Source organism: Loxodonta africana, chromosome 6 (assembly GCF_030014295.1).
Source record: "Loxodonta africana isolate mLoxAfr1 chromosome 6, mLoxAfr1.hap2, whole genome shotgun sequence".
NCBI classification, from domain to species: Eukaryota; Metazoa; Chordata; class Mammalia; order Proboscidea; family Elephantidae; genus Loxodonta; species Loxodonta africana.
In genome coordinates this window covers 53941540-53960669 of record NC_087347.1, presented here as the reverse complement: position 1 = coordinate 53960669, position 19130 = coordinate 53941540, and positions in this window count along the sequence as shown.

Sequence of the window (19130 nt, the reverse complement as noted above, 5' to 3'; positions counted from 1 at the left end):
CACTTTGGAAATCGATTTGGTGCTTCTCTAAAAAGCTAGAAATATAACTACTGTAAGATCCAGCAACCCCACTCTTCGAAATATATCCTAGAAAAATAAGAGCCTTTACAGGAACAGATATATGCACACCCATGTTTATTGCAGCACTGTTTACAATATCAAAAAGATGGAATCAACGAAGGTGTCCATCAATGGATTAATGGATAAATAAATTATAGTATATTCACACAATGGAATACTACGCATCGATAAAGAACAGTGAGGGATCTGTGAAACATTTCATAACATGGAGGAACCTGGAAGGCTTTATGCTGAGTAAAAGTAGTCAGTTGCAAAAAGACAAATATTGTATAAGACCACTATTATAGAACTTGAGAAATAGTTTAAACTGAGAAGAAAACATTATTTTGTGGTTATGAGGGGGGGAGGGAGGGGGGTTGGAGAGGAGTATTCAGTAATTAGATATAGTAGATAAGAACTACTTTAGGTGAAGGGAAAGACAATACACATTACAGGGGAGGTCAGCATATCTGGACTAAACCAAAAGCAAAGAAGTTTCCTGAATAAACTGAATGCTCTGAAGTCCAGTGTAGCAGGGGTTTGGGGACCATGGTTTCAGGGGACACCTAAGTTAATTGGCATAATAAAATCTATTAAGAAAACAATCCACATCGAACTTTGAAGAGTGGCGCCTGGGTTCTTAAACGCTAGCAAGCAGCCATCTAAGATACATCAATTGGTCTCAACCCACCTGAATCAAAGGAGGATGAAGAACACCAAGGACACAAGGTAAATATGACCCCCAGAGACAGAAAGGGCCACATGAACCAGAGACTACATCATCCTGAGACCAGAAGAACTAGATGGTGCCCGGCTACAACCGATGACTGCCCTGACAGGGAACACAACAGAGAACCTTGACGGAGGAGGAGAGCAGTAGGGTGCAGACCCCAAATTCTCGTAAAAAGACCAGACTTAATGGTCTGACTGAGACTAGAAGAACTCCAGTGGTCACAGCCCCTGTTCCTTCTGTTGGCCCAGGACAGGAACCATTCCTGAAGCCAACTTTTCAGATATGGATTGGACTGGACAATGAGTTGGAGAGGGATGCTGGTGGGGAGTGAGCTTCTTGGATCAGGTGGACACTTGAGACTATGTTGGCATCTCCTGCCTGGAGGGGAGATAAGAGGGTAGAGGTGGTTAGAAGCTGGCGAAATGGACACGAAAAGAGAAAGTGGAGGGAGAGAGAGGGCTGTCTCATTAGGAGGAGAGTAATTAGGAGTATAGAAGTTTTTGTGTGAGAGGCTGACTTGTAAACTTTCACTTAAAGCACAATAAAAATTATAAAAAAAATTTACATCAATTAATTAACGTATTAGGACTTGGGGAGGTCCAAATATAGATAGAAGAATCTTAATGGAAAAACCCATAGAGATCTTTAGGTATAGGCACCAGTAACTGTGCAGTTAAATTAATGAACCAGGCAAAGAATATATGAAAAAAAAAATTTGGATGTGATCCCTAACATACCCCTGAAAAGTAGATTGGGCAAAGGTTCAAAGTAGTAAACAAGAAAAAGATGAAAGTGTTTATAATTATCAGAACTGACTAACACAAATTTTTACTGAGCACTCTGGACTAATCGTGAAAGAAGGAGCAGAAATAGCTTTCAATTCCAAGTTTATAGATAACCAGCACCCAGAAATTTCTGAGGCAGTTAAGCACCACATGTTAGAGAAGGAACCGTTCCTAGTACAGAATTGACCAATTTGACTTACAAACTTGCTCAGGTTTTAGAACAAAAGAAGCAAACCAAACAAAATAAATTGATGTCTTTACAGTTACAACAACTATAGCCTTGTAATCAACCAAGCAAGCCCAAGCCTTTTAATGGCACCACACCTGTTATTTATAATTATTGAAAGAAACCCAGGCATTGGAAAAATAACTGTAACAAATTCAAGAACAATCAAAAGAAACAATCGAAACAGAAGACCCTTCAACCAGAAATGGAATGAAGGGGCTTCGGGGAGAAAACAGGGGACTTTCCATTGTGACAGTAAATTCACAAGGAAAAATGACTATGTATACTAAAGTGGAAACTTGTAAAATTTTAATTAATACTAGAGTCACACTATCTGCCATTAACTCTGCTTGTTTACAAAAGCCCCTGCCCTGGAGTACCAAAACTACTAAGATAGTGGGGAATTACTATTCAAGAATAGATTTTGACTCATTCGAAACGTACTCCAATATCCCTTGGCCCTACTGAGGAGTTAGATCCTTTTCTACTTAGCCCTGAAATTCCTATCAATTTGATTGTCCGTGACCTTTTGTCTAAATAGGTCTCCTATTTACAGTTCACAAAAAAAGGAGAAATCTTACTAATCTTCCAGACCCCCTAAAAACCTTTGATGAAGAAATTGAATCAAACCTAGAAAAAAGAAATTTCTTGGAATTTGCAAGCATTAGTCATGCATAAAAGAAATTTAATACCAGTTGAGTCACTTCCACCTGACCTTTTGTCATCAATTTCTGAAACTTTATGGGCCACCATACCCACTGATGTGGAACAGGTTCTATAAGCAGACCCCATTAAAATTGAAGTAGATACCGCTAATCCTCTACCAAAAAAACAAACAAAAAACCAAAAGACTTGCTCAATACCCTCTCAGATGAGAGGCTAAAGAGGAATTAGATCACATCATTCAAAAATTCCATTCTAAAGTACTAATTTTTCCAGCTCTACCCCATGCAACACACCAGTATTGCCTATTAAAAGCCAAAAAACAGAGGCTGCAGGTTTGTTCAGGAATTACAGACCATTAACCACGTTCTTATTCCCAGATTCCCTGTGGTCCCCAACCGTATTTATTATTTTCCAATATGCTTCCAGATGCTACTCATTTTACTGTTATTGATCCTTGTAGTGCCTTTTTCAGTATACCTGTTTATTCTGAAAGCGAATATTTTTTTGCATTCACTTGGGATGACCAGTAATTTATTTGGACCATGATGCCTCAAGGATTTACTAAATCTCCCACTTGCTTTTCTCAGACGCTTCATGTTGATTTACAGCCCCTGCAATTCAAAAATAAATCCAAGTGCTACAATATGTAGACAACCTATCAGTATGTTATTCCTCCCGTTAGGCTTGCATTGAGGACAGCATAATTTTACTAAAACATTTAACAGCAGATGGACATAAAGTTTATAATGAAAAATTACTATCGTCCCTACCCTTCATTAAGTATTTAGGGCATGGAATTTCTGCAGAGGGATTTCTATTAACCCTAAACAGAAAAAGATCATTTTTGCTTTTCCTATTCTTAGAACTAAGAAACAACTAGTGAGTTCTTAGGGCTATATAGCTATTGTAGAACTTGGATTTCTAACTTTTCTTTATTTGCCGAGAACTTATATAAGTATTTCAAAGCCTGTGAACCAGATTTTTTTTCAAGTTACCCCAGAGGATCAGGAAGCTTTAATGAAATTAAAGGAAATTTTGGCAAAAAAACCTGTGTTAGGTTTCCCCAGTTATGATTTAAAATTTCTCCTGTTCATAAAGTCGTTAGAACTGCTTTAGGCATTCTAATCCAGAATCATGGAGGAAATCAATGATCCATAGGCTATTATAACTTACAACTTGACCTATAATGAAAGCGTGTCCTCCTTGCATTTGTAAATTAGTTACGAAATTAGACACAGTATTAGGAAATTTTTAGACTTTTTTTTCCTATACTTAATTATGCTTTAAACTCAACATCTCTCTGCCAGTCGGTTCACTTCTTATGAAGTTCTTCTTTTGGCTGCCTCTAATATTAGACTGTTTAAACTGTAAAAACTGTCTGTTTTTACGAAGCCTGTTTAAACCTGACCATTTTGCTTCCTGAGGCCTCTGATAAAAATTATCCTACCCATATTTGTTTAAATTTTACTGAACATCTTTTGATTCCTCAGATGGACCTTAAAGAAACTCCTCTAACTAATCATGATTTAGTCTTTTTTGTTGATAGATCTTATTGAAAACCTCATCCTGCCAGTCCCAGTTATCACAGTTGATATGCCATCACAACCGCTACTGAAGTCCTTGAAAGTCAAACTCTCCTTGAATCTACTTTCTGCTTAACAGGCTGAATTAATTGGTCTTAGTAAACCCCAAACCAAACCTGTTGCTATTGAGTCAATTCTGACTCATTTTGACTCTGTAACAGCTCTATAAGACAGAGAAGAATTGCTCCATAGGGTTTTCAAGGAGCAGCTGGTGGATTGCTCTTACCAAAAAAAAAAAAAACAAACTAGTGCCAGAGCGTATAAATTAGCTTCAAGGAAGTCCATGAATATTTATATAGACTCGAGATACTCTTTGGAGTTGTCCACAATTTTTGCACGGCATAGAAAAATGCGGTTTTTAACTTTCTCTGGGTCCACTATTGAAAATAGAAAATTAGTAGCAGAACTTTTGGATGCAATACTGCTCCTTTCTGAAATAACTGTAATTAAAATACAAGTTTACCATCTTGAAGGAGTACATCAGACTGAGGAAATTAAAGGAAATAATTTAGCTGACAAGGCCGCCAAACAAGCAATGTTTAGAATTACCTTGGCTCCTGTAATTTGGGATCCTGTTTTAACACATGATCATGAAGAAGACAGTTCTGATTTGCTTATATAAAATAGTACTCCTAACAAGATTGCATCAAAGAATCTTTTAAAGCACCAAAAAAATAGCTTCAACTAATGAGTTAGAATTTGGAAAAAATATAATTGTGCCCAGGAATCTACTTCCGAGATATGGATAAGATGTAACCAAAAGCCTGTCCTTCTCAAATCTATCCATGTCCCTATAAGGAGAGCATTATATACGAACTCTCACTTAAGGAGAGATACAGTAATACAAATTCTAAAGAAATACTAGTTGTTGTTGTTAGGTGCCGTTGAGATGGTTCCAACTCATAGCGACCCTTCGTACAAAAAATTGAAACACTGCCTGGTACTGTGCCATCCTCACAATTGTTGTGCTTGAGACCATTGTTGCAGCCACTGTGTCAGTCCATCTTGTTGAGGCTCTTCCTCTCTTTTGCTGACCCTCTACTTTGCCAATCATGATGTCCTTCTCCAGGGACTGATCCCTCCTGATAACATGTCCAAAGTATGTGAGACATAGTCTCACCATCCTTGCTTCTAGAGAACATTTGGGTCGTACTTCTCCCAAGACAGATTTGTTTGTTCTTTTGGCAGTCCAGGGTATATTTAATATTCTTCACCAGCACCACAATTCAAAGGCATCAATTCTTCTTTGGACTTCCTTATTCATCATCCAGCTTTCCCATGTATATGAGGTGATTGAAAACACCATGGCTTGGGTCAGGCACACCTTAGTCTTCAAAGTGACTTCTTTGTTTTTCAACACTTTTTAAGAAGTCTTTTGTAGCAGATTTGTCCAAAGCAATGGGTCTTTTGATTTCTTCCCTGTTGCTTTCATTGGTGTTGGTTGTTTATCCAAATCCTTGATTTCAAAGTTTTTGTCATTTATCATGATGTTGTTTATTGATTCAGTTGTGAGTTTTTGTTTTCTTTATGTTTAGGTGTAATCCATACTGAAGGCTGTGGTCTTTGATCTTTATCAGGAAGTCCTTCAAGTCCTCTTCACTTTCAGCAAGCAAGGATCTATCATCTGGATATTAGAGGTTGTTAATGAGTCTGACTTTAAAATATGCAGTATCTCCTTGTTCTGTTCAAAGGACTGCCTCTTGATCTATGTAGTGGTTCCTCATGAGCCCAATTAAGTGTTCTGTAATTCCAGTTCTTCACATTTTATCCATAATTTGTTATGATCCACACAGTCGAATGCCTTAGCATAGTCAATAAAACACAAGTAAACGTCTTTCTGGGCTTCTCTGCTTTCAGCCAGGATCCATCTTACATCGGCTATGAGATCCCTGGTTCCACGTCCTCTTCTGAATCCAGCTTCAATTTCTGGTAGTTCCCTGTGGATATACTGCTGCAGCTGCTTTTGAATGATCTTCAGCACTTGTGAGTGATAGTAATGATATTTTTCCATAATTTTCACGTGGTGGGATCACCTTTCTCAGGAATAAGCAAAAATATGAATCTCTTTCAGTTAACAAGACAGCTGTCTTCCAAATTTCTTGGCATAGACAACTCAGTACTTCCAGTGGTGCATCTGCTTGTTGAAACATCTCAATTTATATTCCTTCAATTCCTGAAGCCTTGTTTTTCACCAATACCTTCAGTGCAGCTTGAACTTCTTCCTTCAGTACTATCAGTTTCTCATCATATGCTACCTCCTGAAATGGTTGAATGTCGACAAATTTTTTGTGGTATAGTGATTTGTGTATTCCTTCCATCTTTTTTGATGCTTCCTGCCTCCTTTAATATTTTCCCCATGTTATTGTTGCTGTGCTGTCGAGTCAGTTCCGTCATAGCGACATTGTATACCACGGAACAAAACATTGCCCAGTCCTGTGCCATCCTCACAATGCTTGTTATGCTTGAGTCCATTGTTGCAGCCATTATGTGAATCTATCTCGTTGAGGATCTTCCTCTTTTCAGCTGACCCTGTACTTTACCAAGCATGTCCTTTTCCAGGGGCTGATCCCTCCTGACAACATGTCCAAAGTGTGAAAGACACAGTCTCACCAACTTTGCTTCTAAGGAGCATTCTGGTTATACTTCCTCCAAGTCAGATTTGTTCATTCTTTGGCAGTCCATGGTATATTCAATATTATTCTCCAACACCACGATTCAAGGGGTCAGCTCTTCTTTGGCCTTCCTTATTCTTTGTCCAGTTTTCACATGCATATGATGTGATTCAAAATACCATGGCTTGGGTCAGGCGCACTTTAGTCTTCAAGATAACATCTTGCTTTTGAATGCTTTAAAGAGGTCCTTTGCAACAGATTTGCCCAATACAATGTGTCTTTTGATTTCTTGACTGATGCTTCCATAGATGTTGATTGTGAATGAAATCCTTGACAACTTCAATCTTTTCTTCATTTATCATGATGTTGCTCATTGGTCCGGTTGTGAGGATTTTTGTTTTATGTTGAGGTGTAATCCATACTGAAGGCTGTGGTCTTTGATCTTCATCAGTAAGTGCTTCAAGTCCTCCTCACTTTCAGCAGGCAAGATTTCGTCATCTGCATAATGCAAGTTGTTAATGAGCTGTCCTCCAATCCTGATGCCCCTTTCTTCTTTAGGTAGTCCATCTTCTCAGATTATTTGCTTGGCATACAGATTGAATAGGTACAGTGAAAGAATACAATGCAGGCACACACCTTTCCTGACTTTAAACCAACCAGTATCTCCTTGTTCTGTCGGAAAAACTGGCTCTTGATCTGTGTACAGGTTCCTCATGACACAATTAAGAGTCCCAGAATTTCCATTCTTCACAATGTTATCCATAATTTGTTATGATCCATGCAGTCAAATGTCTTTGCATGGTCAATAAAACACAGGTAAATATCCTTCTGGAATTCTCTGCTTTCAGTCAGGATCCATCTGACATCAGCAATGATATTCCTGGTTCCAGTTCCTCTTCTGAATCCAGTCTGAATTTCAAGCCGTTCTCTGTTGATACACTGTTGCAGCTGCTTTTGAATGATCTTCAGCAAAATTTTGCTTGCCTGTGATATTAATGGTATTTTTTGATAATTTCCACATTCTGTGGAATCACCTTTCTTGGAAATAGGAGTAAATATGGGTCTCTTCCAGTTGATTGGCCAGGTAGCTGTCTTCAAAATTTCTTGGTATAGACGAGTGAGCACTTCCAGCACTGCATCCATTTGTTGAAACATCTCCATTGATATTCTGTCAATTCCTGCAGCCTTGTTTTTCACCAATGCCTTCAGTGGAGCTTGGGCTTCTTCCTTGACCATCATTTCCTGATCATATGCTACCTCTTCAAATAGTTCCGCATAGAAACCCTCAAAATTGCAACTCGAGGCTTGAATTTTTTCTTCAGTTCTTTTAGCTTGAGAAATGCAGAGCTTGTTCTTCTCTTTTGGTTTTCCATCTCCAGGCCTTTGCACGTCATTATAATATTTTACTTTGTCACTTTCTTTATCATTTACTTTATCACTTCTTCCTGTTGTTTTAGCTACTCAAAGTTCAAGAGCAAGTTTCAGAGTCTCTTCTGACATCCATTTTGATCTTTTCTTTCTTTCTTTCCTGTCTTTTCAATGATCTCTTGCTTTCTTCTTGTATTATGTCCTTGATGTCATTCCACAACTCATCTGGTCTTCAGTCAGTAGTGTTCAACACATCAAACCTATATTTGATATGGTCTTTAGATTCAGGTGGGATATACTCAAGATTGTACTATGACTCTCCTTGGCGTTCTAATTTTCTTCAGTTTCAACTCAAACTTGCATATGAACAATTGATGGTCTGTTTCACAGTCGGCCCCTGGCATTGTTCTGTCTGATGATATTCAGTGTTTCCATCGTCTCTTTCCACAGATGTAATGGATTTGATTCCTGTGTATTCCATCTGGCAAGGTTCATGTATACAGTTGATATTTATGTTGGTAAAAAAGGTATTTGCAATGAAGAATTCATTGGAGTTGCAAAATTCTATTATGTGATCATCTGTATAGTTCCCATCACCAAGGCTATATATTCCAACTACTGATCCTTCTACTGTGTTCCCAGCTTCTGCATTCCAATTACCAGTAATTATCAATGCATCCTGATTGCATGTTCAGTCAATTTTAGACTTCAGGAGTTGGTAAAAATCTTCAATTTCTTCATCTTTGGCCTTACTGGTTGGTACGTAAATTTGAATAGCGGTTGTATTAACTGGTCTTTCATGCAGGTGTACAAATATTTTTGTACCACTGACAGCCTTTTACTTCAGGATAGATCTTGAAATGTTCTTTTCGATGATGAATGCAATGCCATTCCTCTTCAAGTTGTTGTTCCTGCCATAGCAGACTATATGATTGTCTGATTCAAAATGCCCAACACCAGTCCATTTCAGCTCACTAATGCCTAGGATATTGACATTTATACATTTTGTTTTTGTCAACTTCCAATATTCCTAGATTCATACTTTGTACATTCCAGTTTCTGATTACTAATGTATGTTTGCAGCTGTTCTCATTCTGAGCCTTGCCACATCAGCAAATGAAAGTCTCGAAAGCTTGATTCCATCCACATCATTAAGGTCAACTCTATTTTGAGGAGGCAGCTTATTCCCAGTCATATTTTGAGTGCCTTCTAACCTGAGGGTCTCATTTTCCAGCACTATATCAGAGAATGTTGTGCTGCTATCCATAAGGTTTTCACTGTCCGATTCTTTTCAGCAGTAGACCCCCTGGTCCTTCTTCCTAGTCTGTCTTAGTCTGGAAGCTCAGCTGTCTGCATGGGTGACCTTGCTGGTATTTGAATACCAATGACATAGCTTCAAGCATCACAGAACCTCAAGCCCTCACAGTACGACAAACTGACAGATGTGTGCGGGAAGAAATACTAGTAGGGACCAGAAGATTCAGGATGGCAAGCACAAAGGAGCTTTTGAAAAATCTTACATATTTTAAAATTATTTGTCTTGTAAAATGGTTCCTTCTGTCACTGCAAAGAATTTTTAGAGGCTCCCCAAGTGGGGATGATGTTTTCAAGTAGTTTCTTAGCTACAAAAGTTACAGTGGCTCAATGACTGGGAAAAGCCTCTACCAAATGAGAAAATTTATAAATCATTATTAATACAGATGTGAAGTTGAATAAAATCAATTTTCCATTTAAGCATAGGTCCTGAAGGCAAGAGATATCTCCCAGGTGGGGCTTTTTAGGGTTTGCCCAAATTGAATTGGGAACCAGAAGAAAAACAAGAAGTGACACATTCAGCAGCTTTGAAAAAAAGTCACTAAAGAAATACTTTGTGAAAATAATTTTTAAAAGATTGAATTAATTCTCAACATATTATTAAAAAAATAGTTACCACTAGATCTTTGCTGCTAAAGTGCCAGAATTTCAGCAGCAAATGCATTAGAAACCTCAAGCTTATGATGCAAAAGGAGAAGCAAGGAACATGCGGAAAGTGGACATGTGAGTGTCCGTTAGCTAACACACCTACTCACGGAGCTGTTGCTATTTGGCTGTCTTTTTAATCTGCTTTAAAATAGAATTTGCTTGTGAGTTTTGTTTTGTTTGTTTTGGGAGAAAAACAACAACAACACATAAATTTTCCATTAAATAAGTTTAGAGAAAGCTAGGAGGTTTGTAACATTGTAAGATTTATAAGTAAATTCTATTATAAAATAATAGCAATAACTATAATCTGAATGGAACTGCCAGTCCAAAAGGGTAGTGAAAGTTTCATGAATCAAGGAAGTGCCATGAAATTCTTCTCCTTTAAACAGGCATGCACTGCATTTTGGACTCACACAGGAGAGAGCTAGTCTGTGATTTTGCCTGAGTGATTTTTCCCAATCATTCTCCATCTTTTGTCTTTTATTTTGAACAAGAAAATTGCACAAGTTATCAATATGGAAATGAAGAGCTTTCCAAGCAAAAGCTTCAAGTAGGAAGGGATCGCACAATTACAAGATTTGTGGCTGATTGAGAATGACATGGTGGTAAATTAATAGCTTTTGACTATTTGTTTGCCAGTTAATATTTGAAGGCAGGGCCATCACTTACAGTTGTGTTAGTTCTTCCCTTCACAAATGTGTCCAGTTGAGGGGATGAGTGGTAGCTGAAATTCAGTCCACATTCAGTTTGCCAAGTCATACATCACGGTGAATACATGAAGCCACCTGCACAAGTGGCATTTTTTTCTCAAATTTGCACAAAGTCTACCAGTGGTTCTGTTTAAAGATTAGACTTGCACTTTAAGGAGCTATTCTGAGACCCCGAAAAATAGCTACATTTTGTGTATGCTCCCACAGAAGACTCGAACTGAGAAAAGGTCCAAGATGAGTTTATGCTGTTTAAGCCCTAGATTGGATTTTTTTGTTGTTGCTGTTAGTTTCTGTTGAGTGAGTTCTGACCCTTGTGACCCCACATGTGTAGAGTAGGGCTCTCCATAGGGTTTTCAAGGCTGTGACCTTTTAGAAGCACATGGCCAGGCTTGTCTTCCTAAACACCTCTGGGTGGGTTTGAACTGCCAATCTTTCTGCTAGTAATAGAGTACATAACATTTGGGCCACCCAGACACTCCCCAGATTTGTTTTAGTTGTGTTTAAATTTAATAGGCTCTTTTGATTCAAACTTTAGCATGGCTCAGGTTTTTAATTTTTTACAGAATTTGTATTTCTTTAGATCTTGCACATTGTTCCTTTATATTTACTAGTTAATAAATTGCAAAGTAAAAATGTTTTAATTTCATTCAGAAGTTATTTGGACAGATGAGTGCATAGCTGTGCAGTTTTAGTTCATAATGCTTGTGAAATTCCTAGCTGTTTTGTCTATGGAACTGTGAGGTAGCATTTCTCCTAACCATATCTGAATTGTAGGAATATAAGGCTGATACTGAAAATTCAAACTTATATATGCTGACAGAAAAATGTCATAAGCACTAATAATTATTTTCTTTGCTTGAAAAACTAATAGATTTCAAGCCTTAAAAATAGAGTAATCCTATAAAACTATAAAAAGTGTGCTTAAAAACATGAAGAAACTAAAGATATATTGCAAAATATTATAAAATCATAGAGAGGTATGTGTGTGCATGCACGTGTGCATGTGTGTCCACTCATGTGTGTCTTAGCTGATTAAGAACACTATTTTTATGGAAGTTTAGAATTAGAAATGGTTTTCAGGGTCTATTTTTTTTATGGAGCTTCCAGTCAGTCAAGGTAACAGCATTTAGCAGCATGAACTTTCGTTTGTCATTTTGGGTGTATTTCTTTGACTTCAAGAGTGCCTTGCTCCGTGGATGTCCAAATATATTGTACATTATTTCTTATTGCACCCGAGTATTGTTTCACTTAATTATTGGACTGATTTTATCCAGGGTAACCTGGATCAAGGAAGCTCATATGTATGACTGATTGTTGGTAGAAGTGCAAATTGGGGTGAACCTCAATGTCAATTTCCTTGACATTCTTCTGTTTCAAAACCTCTTTTTTCTTCCTCTTCATTCCCACAAAGTGGCCCTCATATCCAGATGATTCAACACCTCAGTCATTTCTAACACTGGCATACTGTTCTCAAACCTCCACATGTTCCCATCTACTACTGTTAATGTCATGCTGTCCATCGAAGACAGGTACCTGCCTGACAACTGATTTTTCTAAGGACTAAGGTATATTTGGTAAGTTAATTCCTGATTATACAAATCAACACAAATTTGGTGTTGTTGTTAGGTGCTGCCAAGCCAGTTCAGACTCATAATGACCCCATGTACAACACAACAACACACGGCCTGGTGCTGAGCCATCCTCATAATTATTGCTATGTTTGAGCCCATTGTTGCAGCCGCTGTGTCAATCCATCACGTTCAGGGTTTTCCTTTTGCTGACCCTCTATGTTAGCGAACATGATGCCTTTCTCCAGGGACTGGTCCTTCCTAATTACATGTCCAAAGAATGTGAGATGAAGTTTTGCCATCTTTGCTTCTAAGGAGCATTCTGGCTGTACTTTTTCCAAGACAGACCTGTTCGTTCTTCTGACATTCATTGCCATATTCAATATTCTTTGCCAACATCTTGCCCAGCTTTCATATGCATATGAGGTGACTGGAAATATGGCTTGGGTCAGGTGCACCTTAGTCCTCAAAGTGACATCTTTGCTTTTTAACACTTTAAAGAGGTCTTTTGCAGTACATTTACCCAATGCAATACATCATTTGATTTCTTGACTGCTGCTTCCATGGGCATTGATTATGGATCTAAGTAAAATGAAATACTTGACAACTAATCAACACAATATACCAGTCTTAATCGCATGCATTTTAATGGTTCCTTTCTATCTATTTTTCTCCCACTAAATAATTAATGTTGAGGTTTTTATGTGTGGGGGAGACATTTTTTGAGCTTCTAAGATCAGGCAACGTAATCAACTAAGTACATAATTATAAAGTCAATCTTAGAAGTAAAACACTAATCTGGAAGTCAAAAGATGTGGCTTCTGGTCCCAGCACCATCACTGTGAAGCTGCGAGAACTTGGAATGTCACTTCCCCTGTTTGATGCTCACTCTCCTCATTTTCCAATTGATGAGGAAGCTGGATCCGGTGATTTTAATACACCCTTCAGAAATAGTTGAAATTTGTTTCTTTAGATGTCCATAATTGCATTATATTTGTCTATCTCCGTAGGAAGTGGACGACAATACACCGTATATTCTTTTTCAGTCCATTCAGGCAATTCAAGGGATCAAGGGATCGTATGTTCAAATCTCGTTTTCTAGGCAATCAGACTATTATGAAATGCATATTTAAATGAAACAAAACAAAGCTCAGAAGTGTTAAAATATCCTTTACATTTGCATAGCTAGTAAATATTGGAGTGACAAATAGGATTTGAGTTTTCTAATTCCTAATTCAACCAAGGTTAAACTGAGTTATATTCTGGGGCAGATTTCCAGTGATGATTTTTACTTTCTGCAAAAATTATCACTGGTGACTGCTTAATGGTTTCTTAATGCCAAATCTTTCCACCATAAAGAAAATTTAACAGTGCTGACTATATTGCAAGCAGTTGGCTACTGTGCTTGTGAAGAGCACTGAGACTGCTCTTACCAACATGCTCTGGCTCTAAGGCTCTTTTTAACAGATTCAGGATTTGCTTGCAATAAAAACAAAGAATTTTGTGCCCACTGGACATAACTTGTCTATAACTTCTATTCTCTTTACAATGATTGAGGTCAAGATTTAAAGAAAGAAGGAGAAAAACAGACAGACAGAAAGAGAAACCAAGTGATTCCAGGTAATAGTTTTTTTTAAAAAAGAAGCTTCTTTGAGGAATGAACAATAATTAGAAACCCAAACTTAACCAAGATCAGTTCATGCTTGAAATTGATACCAGCATCTCAAAATCACTCCCAATATTTTCACAAATAAGAAATATCTTTTTAACAATTTTATTTAAAACTGGAAGTAAAATATTCCAAAAAAGGGTCAAGTGAATGTAAACAATACCTATTTGTAGTTTTTGTTATTGTTGCTGGGGCTTGGGAGCACCTGGTTTTGTTAATCACATTCCTCATATCAATCCACGTTACTGTCATTGCTTCAAAGATCCTCTCTTTACTACTTAACGTATTAAAATGGAAGAAGTAGCTGCAAACTCCATTAATAATCCATTAATAATCAGAATGTGGAATGAATGAAGTATGACTCTAAGAAAATTGGAAATTGTCCAAAATGAAATGGCATGCATAGACATTGACACCTTGGGCTTTAGTGAGCTGAAAAGGACTGATATTGGCCATTTTGAATCAGAAAATCATATGATCTACTATGCCCCGAATGACAAAGAGGAACGGCATTGCATTCATTGTCAAAAGGACGTTCCAAGATCTATCTTGAAGCCCCCCATGCATCTGTCAGTTTGTCATACTGTGGGAGCTGCTGCATTGCTGTGATGCTGGGAGCTTTGCCAGCAGTATTCAAATACCAGCAGGGTCACCCATTCTGGACAGGTTTTAGCTAATCTTCCAAACTAAGACAGACTAGGAAGAAGGGACTGGCAGTTTGCTTCTGAAAAGCATTAGCCAGTGAAAACCTTATGAATAGCAGTGAAAGATTGTCTGATATAGTACTGGAAGATAACCCCCTCAGGATGGAAGGCACTCAAAATGTGACTGGGGGAAATCTGCCTCCTCAAAGTAGAGTCGACCTTAATGATGTGGATATAGTCAAGCTTTCAGGACCTTCATTTGCTGATGTAGCAGGATTCAAAACAAGAAGAAACATCTGCAAACATCCATTAATAATTGGAACCTGGAATGTACAAAGTATGAATCTAGGTGTCTTAGTCACCTAGTGCTGCCATAACAGAAATACCACAAATGGACAGCTTTAACAAAGAGAAATTTATTTCCTCACAGTAAAGTAGGCTAAAAGACCAAATTCAAGGTGTCAGCTCTAGGGGAAGGATTTCTCTCTCTGTCGGCTCTGGAGGAAGGTCCTTGTCCTGAATATTCCCATGGCCGAGGAGCCTCTCGGGTGCAAGGACCCCAGGTCCGAAGGATGTGCTCTGCTCCTGGTGCTGCTTTCTTGGTGGTATGAGGTCCCACACTCTCTGCTTGCTTCTTTTTCCTTTTATCTCTTGAGAGATAAAAGGTGGTGCAGGTCACACCCCAAGTAAACTCCCTTTACCTTGGATCAGGGAGGTGAGCTGAGTGAGGATGGTGTTACAATCCCACCCTGATTCTCTCAACATAAAATTACAATCACAAAATAGAGGACAACCATACAATAGTGGGAATCATGGCCTAACCAAGTTGATAAACATATTTTTTTGGGGGGGGGGACATAATTCAATACACGACAATAGGAAAATTGGAAATCATCAAAGATGAAATGGACCATCGATATCTTAGGCATTAGTGAGCTGAAATGGACTGGTATTGGTCATCTTAAATTGGATAATCATATGGTCTACTATGCCGGGAATGATAACTTGAAAAGGAATGGCTTTCCATTCATCATCAAAAAGATCATTTCAAGATCTATCCTGAAGTACGATGCTGCCAGTGATAGGGTAATATCCATATGCCTACACACAAGACCAGTTTATATGACTAGTATTCAAATTTACACACCAACCATGGAGGCCAGTGATGAAGAAACTGAAGATTTTTACCAACTTCTACTATCTGAAATTGATCAAACATACTATCAGGATGCACTGATAATTACTGGTGATTGGAATATGAAAGTTGGAAACAAAGAATAAGGACCAGTAGCTGGAAAATATGGCCTTGGTGATAGAAATGATTCTGGAGATCATATGATTGAATTTTGCATGACCAACAACTTCTTCATTGTAAATACCTTTTTTCACCCACATAAATGGTGACTATACACATGAACCTCGCCAGATGGAATACACAGAAATCAAATCAACTACATCTGTGTAGAGAGACAATAGAAAAGTTAGATATCATCAGTCAGAAAAAGGCCAGGGGCTGACTGTAGATCAGATCATCAATTACTCATACGCAAGTTCAATCTGAAACTCAAGAAAATTAGGACAAGTCCACAAGAGCCAAAGTACAACCTTGAGTATACTGCACCTGAATTTAGAGACCATCTCAGGAATAGATTTGATGCTTGAACACTCATGACAGAAGACAAGGTGAGTGGTGGACTGACATCAAGGACACCATACATGAAGAAAGCAAGAGGTCATTAAAAAGACAGAAGAGAAAGAACAGACCTAAACGGATGCCAGAGGAGACTCTAAAACTTGCTCTTGAACATCGAATAGCTAAAGCAAAAGGAAATAATGTAAAAGAGATGCACAGAAGATTTCAAAGGGCGGCTCGAGAAGAGAGAGTAAACTATTATAATGACATGTCTAAAGACCTGGAGATGGAAAATTCAAAAGGGAAGAATAAGCTCTGCATTTCTCAAGCTAGAAGAACTTAAAAATTCAAGCCTAGAGTTGTAATACTAAAGGATTCTAGGCAAAAAATATTAAACTACAGAGGAAATATCAAGAGAAAATGAAAGGAATACACAGAGTCACTATACCAAAAAGAATTGGTCGACATTCAAACATTTCAGGAGGTAGCATATGATCGAGAACCAAAGGTGCTGAAGGAAGAAGTCCAGGCTGCACTGAGGGCATTGGAGAAGAAGAAGCCTCCGGGAATTGATAGAATACCAATCGAGATGCTTCAACAAGTGGATGCAGCACTGGGAATGCTTACTCATCTATGCCAAGAAATTTGGAAGAGAGCTACCTGACCAACCAACTGGAAGAGATCCATATTTATGCCTATTCTGAAGAAAGGTATCCAACCAAATGTGGAAAGTATTAAACAGTATCATTAATACTACATGCAATCAAAATTTCGCTGAAGATCATTCAAAAGCGGCTGCAACAGTATATCAACAGGGAACTGCCAGAAATTGAAGCCGGATTTAGAAGAGGACGTGGAACCAGGGATATCATTGCTGATGTCAGATGGATCCTGACTGAAAGCAGAGAATACCACAAAGATGTTTACCTGTGTTTTATTAACTCTGCAAAGGCATTCGACTACGTGGATCATCCCAAATTATGGATAATATTGCAGAGAATGTGAATTCCAGAACACTTAATTGTGTTCATGAGGAATCCGTACATGGATCAAGAGGCAGTAGTTCAAACAGAACAAGGGGCTACTGCATGATTTAAAGTCAAGAAAGGTGTGTGTCAGGGTTGTATTCCTTCAACATACGTATTCAATCTGTATGCTGAGCAAATGATCTGACAAGGTGGACTGTATGAAGAAGAATGTGGCATCAGGATTGGAGGAAGACTCATTAGCAACCTGTGTTATGCGGATGACACAACCTTGCTTGCTTAAAGTGAACAGGACTTTAAACACTTACTGATGAAGATCAAAGACCACAGCCTTCATTATGGATTACACCTCAATGTAAAGAAAACAAAATCCTCACAACTGGACCAATAAGCAATGTCACGAAAAATGGAGAAAAGATTGAGGTTGTCAAGGATTTCATTTTACTTGGATTCACAATCAACACCCATGGAAGCAGCAGTCAGGAAAGCAAAAGGCACATTGCATTGGGCAAATTGGCTGCAAAAGACCTCCTTAAAGTGTTGAAAAGTAAGGATGTCACCTTGAGGACTAAGGTGCACCTGACCGAAGCCATGGTGTCTTCGATCACCACATATGCCTGTGAAAGCTGGGCAATGAATAAGGAAGACCAAAGAATTGGGGCCTTTGAATTGTGGTGTTGGAGAGAATATTGAATGTATCATGGACTGCCAAAAGAACAAACCAATAAGAATGCTCCTTAGAAGCAATGATGGTGAGACTGTGTCACATACTTTGGACATGTTATCAGTTGGGATCAGACCCTAAGGAAGGACGTCATACTTGGTAAAGTAGAGGGTCAGTGAAAAAGAGGAAGACCCTCAATGAGATAGATTGACACAGTGGCTGCAACAATGGGTTCAAGAATAGCAATGGTTGTGAGGATGGCACAGGACAGGGCAGTGTTTTGTTCTGTTGTGCATAGGGTGGCTATGAGTTGGAACTGACTTGACAGCACCTAACAACAACAATATCCTAAAGTACAACACTGTCAGTGATAGGATAATATAAATATCCTACAGGGAAAACCAGTTAATACTACTACTATTCAAATTTATGCACCAACCACTAAGTCCAAAGTTGAAGAAATTGAAGATTTTTACCAAATTCTGCCATCTGAAATTGATTGAACATGGAATCAGGATGTATTGATAATTACTGTTGATTGGAATGCAAAAGTTGGAAACAAAAAAGGATTGGTAATTTGAAAATATGATCTTTGTGACAGAAAGGATGTAGAAGATTTCATGATAAAATTTTGCAAGACCAATGACTTCTTGACTGCAAGTGCATTTTTTCAAAAACATAAATGGCAACTATACACATGGACCTTGCCAGATAGAAAACACAGGAATCAAATCGACTACATCTGTGCAAAGAGTTGATGGAAAATCTCAGTATTATCAGTCAGAACAAGGCCAGGGGCCAACTGTGGAACAGACCATCAATTGCTCATGTTCAAGTTCATGTTGAAGCTGAAGAAAATTAGAACAAGTTCACGAGGGTCAAAGTACAACATTGAATATATCATACCTGAATTTAGAGACCATCTCAAGAATAGATTTGACACATTGAACACTAATGACTAAAGACCAGATGAGTTGTGAAATGACATCAAGGACATAATACATTTAGAAAGAAAGAGATCATTGAAAAGAGAGGAAAGAAAGAAAAGATCAAATTGGATGTAAGAAAAGACCCTGAAACTTGCTCTTGAACATCGAGTAGCTAAAGCAAAAGGAAGAAATGATGAACTAAGAGTTGAACAGAAGATTTCAAAGGGTGGCTCAAGAAGACAAAGTATTGTAACAACATGTGCAAAGACCTAAAGTAGAAAACCAAAAGGGAAGAACAAGTTCTGCATTTCTCAAGCTGAAGGAACTGAAGA